Raw genomic sequence first — 11,025 nt, 5'->3', positions numbered from 1 at the left:
AGTGTTATGCCAATAGAAGTTGGATATAGAAGCTTGGTCTTGTTTGTGTGAGCTTGAGCTACCAACGAGGTTTATTCTCACACATCAGACAGGTTTAATTTGACCTTCTGTTTTTGTTCACTGTTCACTGTCATTCTTCAATGAACAGGTAATTTAGGCTTTTATTTACAAATGGCACAAATGTAAACAATGACACACAATGCATCACAAATACCAAAAACAGTATACTCTGGAAGCACATTAAATATTTTTTGATGTGAAAAGACTAAGTTATATTTGATTAAAATATATATCTTTACAAGTGATGGAGTAATATTGTTTAGTTTTCAATTGCTACAGACTTTTATTTTAATATGATGATGAATATATATATATATATATATATATTAGGGGTGTTATGGTTCACAAAAATCATGATTAGGTTCGATACGACACAGTGGTGTCACGGTTCGGTATGGTTTCGATACAGCAAAAAACAAAACACAAAAATAAATAAAAAGATTTAAATTTACCGGCCCTATTATTAATTAATAATAATAACTGCTGTGTTCTCACGGGTATTGATATTGACATATAACTCATAATTTGCATATGTCATCTAAATAGCAGTAACGGTCTTTTCATGAGCTGTAATATTAGTTACATCTCAGTGAATGCATGCTCTTTAGTGATGGTGAACGCGGTATCAGTCGCAAAATTGACAGCATCGAGATGATTAAATGAAGGATTAAATAACGTTAGAACATCTCGCGCTTAAAATGTGTAGATGAGGCAAAAACTGTTACCTGAAAGCTCCGTCCCACTGACTTTACGTTGAATGCTTTAGTCCTTTTCATAGTGGACTTTTAACACTGGAAGTCTTTTATCCACTCTTTGAAATATGTAAATGCTGGATTGACATTTGTTACATGAGCACTAATCAGATGTGCCATTGTTTGTAACTTTAGGTGGTTTCTAAAACTAAATATGTCAGTGTTGTTTTCATTCTCTTGTTTTCAGCCCTTTACATTTTCGATGCTGTAGCTCCCTGTTATTGGAACAGAGGGATTGACAGCTGATATTAACCAATCTATTCGTGTTCTGTTCTAGCGCAGTGGGCCAATAAGAAGAGCAAGTGAGAAAAGTGTAACTTTTTAAAAGAAACTGCCCAGGGACAACTTGCACTTTCATTTCTGCAAGTAAAGTGCTGACAAATTTAATTTGCTTGGTGAGTTATCAAACTTCCTCTGCATTGACTAAGGTAGTATGTTTTGCTGTGTATATTTAACAAATGTTCTTTATGAGTAAACGTCTAGATGATCTAATGTACACTGTTAGACATTTCAAAGGGTTTTTACAGTAACTTACTGGCAACACTGTTGCCAGTAAGTTACTGTATTTTAGATTTACAGTATACAACTGTAAATCTGTTAACAGCATGTTACTGTAGTGTCTGAAAATGGTTAACTACTGTAAAAACCTAAGTTAACAGTTAGCTACTGTAAACCTTTTAATTTTGTCCTAAATATTTTATAATATAATTTTATTAATATTATTTTAATACTATAGACCTAAAAAAGACACAATTACAAAATATTAACAAAATAAACACTCTTTATTTAAAACATTGGAGATGCTTAAAACAAGCTTAAAAATGTGTAAAAACATTACATTTCAATCATTCAAAATATTTTATTTTAAGAAAAAAAACATTGAAAATGACAAAGCACATTAACATACATGTACAAAACTAATTTAAGTGTCTGACCTGCATATTGTTGAGAAAAAAAAACCAATTGTACTAAGTACTACTGACATTAAACCAGACACAATTACAAAATATTCCATTCTTTAAAACATTAATAATGCTTAAAGCATTTAAGGAAAATGTGTGAAAATTACATTAAGCAATAAAATCAACACATTAAAAATAAATAAATCACACAAAGCACTAGAACATACATGTACAATAATAATTTAAACTTCTGAATTGCATATTGTTGGAAAAATAAATATTTGTAACTATTAGCCGACTCAGAAACAACCCAACTTTAAAATATTACTAGTTCTGGTGTCAAATGCTCAACAAGGTCTGAATTCACATGTTCAAATGCAATTCATCTTTATTTCTATTGCACTTTTACAATGTAGATCAATGATGTCAAAGCAGCTTAACATAGAAGTTCTTGTAAATTGAAGCTGCTTCAGTCCAGTTTTCAGAATTGAAGCAGTAAATGTCACTGCTGAAAGTCCAAACACTGAAGAGCAAATCCACCGATCCACCAATCGTAGCCAAGTGATCCAGTGGCGACAGTGGCATGGAACAAACTTCACCAACTGACGAAAGTGTAGAATAAAATCCCTTGAGAGATACCAGGCTCAGTTGGGCACGACCAGTTCTCCTCTAGCCAAACTTGTGCAAGGCCGCAGTCTAGGCACCAGAGGCTTGAAAGTTCACCAGCGGGTGGTCAGGCTGGCCCATTGGATCAATGCGGAAACTCATTGATCACGTGTGTCTTTTAGGATTCACTCCTCCATGACCACCACAGCATCTGGTCAGGATTTGGCCCAGTCCAGGATTATGAAGAACTCTGGATAAGGACAAACAGACTAACATAAGCATAGAAGAAGCTTGTTTAAAAAAAATAAATCATATACTGGTTAATTATTTTGAAGCATGGCAGCTAGGTTGGGGTAGTTTTCAGCTGGTACTGAGCAACTGGCTCCTGCTCATAACCTGCTCACTACCATGTTTAAAAGATAACTAACCAGAATGTCCTGTTTATTTTTTTCCCTAACAAGGTTTTACAAAAACATTGTAGCATTTGTGATGGGTTGATTCACTGCAGGACAGATTAGACTATTTGTTTTATGTATTCCTAATAAACTAAAACTGACTGAATACTGATAAAACTATTGAGAGTGTCTCACCTAATCCAAGTTCTCAGTTAGCTGGTGAAAGAAGGATAACTCACTGTTGTTCATGGTTGTCATTCTCTTCAGTACTTCTCCTACTATCTTCTGGCTCACTTTGGTTGTTGCTGTGCATTTTGTTTCATCCTCTGGAATTTATACAAAAAATTGTATTATTTTATTTATTACAAAATATTTAGGCAACATGAAATGGGGAAAAAGACATTTAATACATAGACAAATGCATGTATCCCAATACTAATTATTGTATTTTGAAATGTCTGACCCATGACAGACCTCAATCTGCTCAAAAATATTATAAACAAAGATGAAAAAAAAACCTACTAAATGGTTTAATAAAAAAGGGAAAACGATTTTTTTATTTAGCTAGCAACTAAACATTTGACACATTTTGTATTAAAAGTAACGTTAATATATTGAGAAACAAATAGATGTACAGTACTTACTGTTGTATGAGGTCCAGTTTGCACAGGCAGGCTCCCAGTATTCTATATTGAGACCATAAAAAAGCCAAAAATACAGATAAGAATACCATGCTACAATCCACAACCTCCACACAACTTTTTTTTTATTTGTTTACCTTGGTTGCTTACTGGTCTTGCTTATTTTTTAAGCATAAGGCTGTGCTGATCAAGATGTTCCTCTGAAATGCTGTTTGTTTCTTCAGACAAAACCTGCTGCTGTGCCAGTGCCATATCTAAACAGAAAAAAATATAATGGTAACAATTATGTTAAACCAAATGTCAAGAGTTGTGATAAAAAAATAATTAGCAAACAATAAATAGCAAAAAGGTGGTTATTAGCATAATGCATAGAGGTAAAATTGGTTTTATATTAGCAGATTCAGACTTCCCCCTTAATAATTTAATTTCATAAAAGTATTATTTGCAAACTCTAAATAGCGAAATCATTTTAGCAGCTAATGACTATCAAAGTACAACATGCTCACGGTCAAATAAACAGTGTTAATGTTGATTTCAAGTCATACTGGCATGCTAATTCTGATCGAATATTCAAAGTAACATGGTAAACAGTATAGAGTCTTCTAAATGAACGAATGTGCGAATATAAAACCAACTTTACCTCTATGCATATTGTAACGTTATAGATTTACGTTAGCGTTCTTATAGGTTACGTCGCGATGTTATTTTCTCAAGCTAACGTTATAAGTTACTCTAAACCAGAGAAAAATAAGTTCACAACATCTAATATATATAGTATAAATCAATATAAGTTAAACGTTGCACGTTAAAATGAGTTTGAGTCCAATTCAGTATAAACTTAGATCAGTTTAGCTAACAGTTAACATTACCATTTTAAGATCGCTTCAGCCAATGTTGCCGAGCAAACAAATGCTAATAGAGGTGCTCAAATCAATGTCGAGTGTTGTCAGCACAGACAGACGCGCTTTTACCTGGATTATTTGTTGGTCTTTCATTCATATTCTTCTGGGGGAAAACACTCTCTGCCGGACCGTTGTCTCGTGCTAAGTGTCCTCCAAAACTGTCTGCATACCTCTGGTTCCCTCCTAAACCAAAACCCGCTGCAACACCGGTTCCTATGTAAATAAATAAAAAGATATGACGAGAACAATGGCTAATAGTCATAAACAGTCTTATTTAAAGTAATAGTAGTGTTAATGTAATAAATTAAATAAAGGTAACATCTTAATAGATGATATATTTCTCAAATGGGCGAAATAACGCCAAGCCAGAGAAAATAATAATAGCCAACTTTATACTTTACTTTGTTCTATTCTCGTCCACAAAACATTCTGTAAAATGAAACACTGCCTCAGCTTACCAGAGTAAAGTTTGTTAAATCCAGTATGTTCTTCAGGCACACTAATAAATTGTCCTCCAGAATTGCTCCAGGGTCCTCAGGCAAAATGTGGTGCAGAGTAGTCGAATCGCCGCAAGGTGGCGTTGAAGCAGTTGTGGAAAATACAGTATAATACACGAATTTTTACAAATACAGTACATCGCTGGATATGTTGTTCGACGTCACACTAAATTCCCATAATGCAACGGTAAATACAGTTATTTACCGTAAAAGGAATTTGCAGTATTACACTGGGTGAAATACAGTAAATAACTGTGTAATTTACAGAAATGTCTAACAGTGTATTCCTTAAAATATGCAGCAAAATCTGCCATAATTGCCATTAGTTTTCTCAAACATGCAATGCAAGAAGATCATCATGACAACTGAAATGTTGATTGTCGCAAACTGCATTGTGTTTACATATAATTAAAAAAAAATAATAATTTTTTACATTTATGCCTCACAATATTTGATATCCTATCATGATTACTAACATTAAAAAACTAATTTTATATCTGAAATCCTTAACTAACGACGAGAAGCATGAGAATGAGTTCATCCATCTCTCCAGTGTGCTCCAGGTGACTTGGATGTTATTGACCTGTCCAAATCAGAGGTGCTGATCCACATCTCATGCCTGATGACCTTTCTGGAGAGAGGAGACTGACATCGTTCCATGCGTTATTTACAGCAGCGTCTGCCCTCTCACTGTGACCCCGGGGCTCACTGAGTACCTGCAGTGAGAGTAAATGGGCCTGTCTGTCCCCAGGGACAGCCTTCATAACTCCCAAATGATTCCTTCCGGCTTTTTTACTGTCTTTTCTTAGCACACATATACACATGAACACATTCACACACACAAGAGGGAATATACTTTGATGTCAGTTGTTATTACTTTAACTTTATTTATTTTTTAGTAGACACAAATCCTGGATTTTTTTTTTATTTTAAAATCTTTCCATTTCAGGAAGTATTTGCCTGAAAAAAAATCTCATCAATCTATTCCTACAAATCAAAATAGCATATGGATATTTGATCCAAAGGAAAAAAAAAAAATTACACATATAACACACAGAAACTCTATGTAGCCATTCTGTATGATTCATTGTTTTTATTTCTTTCATTTTTATAAGTATATATATATATATATATATATATATATATATATATATATATATATATATATATATATATATATATATATATATATATATATATATATATATATGTATATATATATACAACAGTTCTGTCTGGTTCTCAAATCTGATTGGCTGATAGCCGTGCAATATTCTGCAATATTAGAACTCCTACAGCCTCTTTACCCTTTGTGTATTACTCCCCCCACATAAAGCCAGCAAAAAGCAGACACTACAGATCTAAAGTTTAAAAGATGCTTTAACTGTTTTAACAGCTGTTTAACTGTCACCTTATGATTTAAATCCACTGCGAAGGAAAGTAGTTCCTCATACAAAGGGTTTTTGAGACTCTACATGTTTCATTTTGTTTTTATATACACAATTATGTCATCAAACATGTTGTATAAACGCAATATCACACTCGTAGCAGTGCGTACATATGGCTGTATATTGGCACTGGTGGGGGCCCTAAGGCAACCATCGCACGCCTCCCAACAGTGCCGATATTCAGCGCTACTCGTGTGATATTGCTCATATATATATACACTTATTTTTTAAGATGAAAATGTTAGTATAATTAAATGCAAAGTCTATCTGCCAGGCTTTAGAAAACACATTATTGAGATACACCCACTGGCCACTTTATTAGGTTCACTAGACTATTACAGTGTGGTTTAAACATTCCTGATTCAACAAGGTACTAGAAAAAATTCTTCAGAGATTTTGGTCCATATTGGCATGATAGAATCATGCAGTTGCTGCAGATTTGTCAGTGCCCATTCCACCACATCCCAAAGGTGCCCTATTAGTTTGAGAACTGGTAACTGTGGAGGCCATTTGAGAACAGTGAACTCATTAGCCCCTTTCACACAGTGATACCGGTAAATATATGGAAAATTTTCAGAACGACTTTACCAGTAAATTCAAAAAAGCGCTGTTCACACAGGCGAGGACGTTACGGAATTTTTTCGGAAAAGAGCATTGACACATCCATTCCAAAATACCGGTAAATTCTGACATCATTAACCAGAAGTGAGCTCTAAATGGCTACGCTTGTATCTATAAACATTTGACTACATCACAAACTCTGTGGATGGATGAGTATTGTGAACAACTTCGATGAAAACATATAGAGAAACACTTTTGCACGTCAAGATGTACATGATATGTGTGTGCTGGCGCTCATGGGCTGTTTCATGGGCACACACAAAGCTTGAAGGTAAACAAACAACGGCTTATCACATGCATCTTATCGATGGTTCAATGGTTTCAACAAAGTCTTAAAATTTTGATGATTCTGTGGGTCTCTTCTTGTCAATATTTACTATTGAATTTAAGTCAGGTGATTGGCAGGTCCATTCTAATAGCTTTATTTTCTTTTCTGAAACAAGGTGAGAGTTTGGGGTCATTGTCTTGTTGCAATGTCCACCCTGTTTTCATCTTCATGATCTGGTAATGTAAGTGTTGTATTGAAGCAGATAATATTAATTTACACTGACGAGGGGCAGGGCTGCTGAATAACTACTGAAAGATTTCAGCTGCTGTCTGGGCTTTTCATGCCCATTTACACCTCCCTTTCTTCATGTGTGTTTAATACTTTCCACCGTGGCATTTAATTAATGTTTTTACTCACAACTTAATTTCTAAATCAATTAGTTTTGATTTCTTTATATTGTTGAATTCATTTTAGTTTTACTGATATTTGATGAAAATTTTTAATTAACAGTTTCTATAGATATATGTATATTTGGAGAAAATTGGTAACTTATTCAGTATGTATTTTACATGCGGTAACTGAGTAAATGACACTTAATGACAGTTATAAATCATAAGCAACTTATGAACACCCCATTCAAATATTACAATGTTACATTTTGGACTAATTTCAGCATTCAAATTAACTATATCCCAAATCCCAACAGATTTTTTGAAAAAAGTTTCAAATTGTTTGATTGACTATGTCCTTGACATGGTAAATAATTCGTTAATGACAGGAATTTTTCCTAATGCTTTTTAAAAAGCTGTGGTAACGGCACTTTAAAAAAACAAAAAAAAAAACAAATTTGGACTCCACAGATTTGAATAACTACAGACCGATTTCTAATGTTACATTTTTTAGTAAGATTTTAGAGAAAATTGTATTACTACAGCTCAATCAATTTTTAGATGAGCATAGAATATGGGAAAAACATCAATCAGGATTAAGAAAAGGTCATAGTACAGAAACTGCTCTATTGAAAGTAGTAAATGACATGCGCTTACATATAGATAAAGGATATGCATCTGTTTTAATTCTTCTGGATTTAAGTGCAGCTTTCGACACGGTCATCATTGCATTTTGATTAACAGACTGGAAAAACTTGTTGGTCTCTCTGGGATAGTTTTAAGTTGGTTTAATACTTATGGTACAGAAAGGACATTCTTAGTATATATAGATGAATATACATCTCAAGAACATAGCATATTATATGGTGTTCCTCAGGGATCTATCCTAGGGCCAAGTCTATTTTTATTATATATACTTCCTCTGGGTAGTATAATTCAGAAATATGGCATGAATTATCATCTTTATGCTGATGACATACAATTATATATTTCTGTTGAGCCCAGAGACACTGCTGCGATGAAAAATTTGTCCAACTCCATGTCCAATATTGTACAATGGATAACTGCTTATTTTTAAAAGTTAAATAAGGATGAAACTAAAATTCTTACTGTGGGCAAAAAACCTGAGCGAGAGAGGATTAAAGCAGAATTGTGTTCTTTAGGTTTACAATCCAAAAAAGAATTAAAGAACCTGAGTGTTATCTTCGATTGTGATCTTAATTTTAAATCTCATATTAAACAAGTTACAAAAACTAGTTTTTATCATTTAAAAAATATTGCCAAAATTCATTCTTTCCTATTTTTGATGATGCCAAGAAATTAATTCATGCTTTTATTTTCTCTCGGCTTGATTATTGCAATGCTATTTTTACTGGTCTACCTAAGGGTTGTATAATGAAGTTGCAACAGATACGAAATGCAGCAGCCAGAGTTTTAATGAAATTGAAGAAACTAGAGCACATCACACCCGTATTATTAGAATTACACTGGTTACCCGTGCACCAAAGGATAGATTTTAAGATTCTTTTATTGGTTTATAAAGCACTTAACAACATGACACCTTCCTACATTTCCAACTGTTTATCAAAATATATTCCAAACTATTTGCTATGCTCTTCTAGCGCTGGACTTTTAGAATTTTACTCTGTAAACCTGATGCTATCTAGCAGCACTTTTTTTAGCCATTATGCTCCAAAAATTTGGAACTGTCTCCCTCTTGAAGTGAAAGAATCCCCTAGTATTCATGTTTTTAAAAAGCGTGTTAAGACACATCTTTTTAAAATTGCGAATGAATACACAAGCTTTTAAGGTGTATGCATTTTATGGTCCCACTTTATATTAAGTGTCCTTAACTACTTTGTACTTACATCAAAAAATAAATACAATGTACTTACTGTGTTTATAATGTATTTGGGAACACTTGTGGTGCTTTTGAGTTGGGATAGAGGTTGGGTTATGGACAGGTTTGGTGGCATGGGTAGGTTTAAGGGTGGGTTAAGGTGTAAGGGATGGTCAACAGTGTATTTACAAATGTAATTACAAAAGTTAATTACAGATGTAATTACATACATGTATTTAATCAAGCATAAGTACATAGTAAATACATGTATTTACACAATAAGTACATTATAACAAACTATTAATTCCTGTGTAAGTACATATTAGTTAAGGCCACTTAATATAAAGTGGGACCCATTTTATCTATATTGTTGTAGGTTTATGTGTGTATGTATGGTCTGTGCTTGCATATGTAATGACCATTGTGTGCATGATCATGTGGATATATGCTTATATTTTGTGTACATGAATACTTTTATCCGAGTATATTTGAAAAGTTTATGTGGTTTATTTTAATGCTTTTGTGCTGTTGTTGTTTTTTGTGAGGCACTTTGAGTTGCATGTATGTTGGAAAAGGGCTATACAAATAAAATGTATTATTATTATTATTATTAATACAAAAAATAAGAAGAAGAAGAAGAAACTAAAATATACCCTGAGTAAGCCTCCAAGCTCTGGTTACAATACTAAACAAATGACTCCTTATTTGTCCAGGTTATACAGATACACAAAGACCAGAGACTGTTCTTGCTCTCTCAGCATCAGGAAAGAAGGAGTTAATTCAGCTCCCTCTTGCATGTTGTCTCTGCATCAGTGTACATTATATACTCTTCATTTGCATATTGCAGCGCGAGCTCAATTAAAATGAACTTTTAATTTCTTAAAAGTAAATTAGTTTTGCATGTGATGCGTGCAAATGTCGGGATAATGGGTGCTTTTTAATGAGTGCCAAAGCTGAGCGCATCCGATAAACTGCAGAAGAGGGTGTGTGTGTGTGTGTGGTGGGGGGTGGGGGTGAATGGAGTCAGGGGACGATACGCTCACGAGCACTGCACCAGCACTATCCTTCCCAGCATGCCTTTCTCTTTTCAGCGTGACCTGAGGGCCAGAGGTGGCCTTTGTGTAGTATATGTCACAGGCTGAACAGGTGCACATGGAGAATGGGGTTCGTTGTTGTGCTGCCATGGCTGCATAAACAAACATGCACTCCTGCCCAGTCCACTTGCTGCCCTGAGATCCCATTGTCGGGCATCTGAAAAATGGTGTTGAGTACACTCATACACATGCACATTGGCAGACGGTTTGTCGCTCTCTTGAAGGGGTTTCATGAAGCTGACCCTGCAATACACACTGCCACACGCAGCATTAGAATATACTAGGCAAGCTCAGCTGCAGGTGTGTTCTGCATTGCTCTTCATGGTCTGCAGATATACAGAAAGGGATGTCTGATGGAGCAGAGCCTAAAGGAGATTTATGCTTTCTTGATGCATCAGAGAGTTTAAATGATGTCAGTTCAGTGAGGTGCTGATCAAGGGTTTATGAAATTAAAGCTGCATTCTGATACCAAACTTTGGAAATAAAAATAAAAGTTGATTCAAACACTTCGCAATTGGCAATGATAATTTACATTATTTAGTCCAGTCATGCTCTAAAAATAGTCCTATTATTATTGTTATTATTATTATTATTATTATTAATATTATTA

At 34.2% G+C, this 11,025-nt stretch overlaps 1 long non-coding RNA gene across 2 annotated transcripts; it reads right to left on the bottom strand.

The window, feature by feature from the left end:
- Positions 1–1,575: 1,575 nt before the first annotated feature.
- On the bottom strand, positions 1,576–4,805 carry LOC110438788 (uncharacterized). Of its 2 annotated transcripts, none has more exons than XR_012382724.1 (6): positions 4,717–4,805; positions 4,328–4,471; positions 3,494–3,610; positions 3,360–3,401; positions 2,911–3,041; positions 1,576–2,570 (listed from the first exon to the last, which is right to left on the bottom strand). It is a non-coding gene; the product is annotated as an uncharacterized lncRNA (long non-coding RNA). The 2 variants fall into 2 exon arrangements; XR_002457158.3 differs by having other exon boundaries at positions 2,955–3,041.
- Positions 4,806–11,025: the final 6,220 nt, after the last annotated feature.

This window comes from Danio rerio, chromosome 7, assembly GCF_049306965.1.
Source record: "Danio rerio strain Tuebingen ecotype United States chromosome 7, GRCz12tu, whole genome shotgun sequence".
NCBI classification, from domain to species: Eukaryota; Metazoa; Chordata; class Actinopteri; order Cypriniformes; family Danionidae; genus Danio; species Danio rerio.
This window is presented reverse-complemented; position numbering and strand designations above follow the sequence as displayed.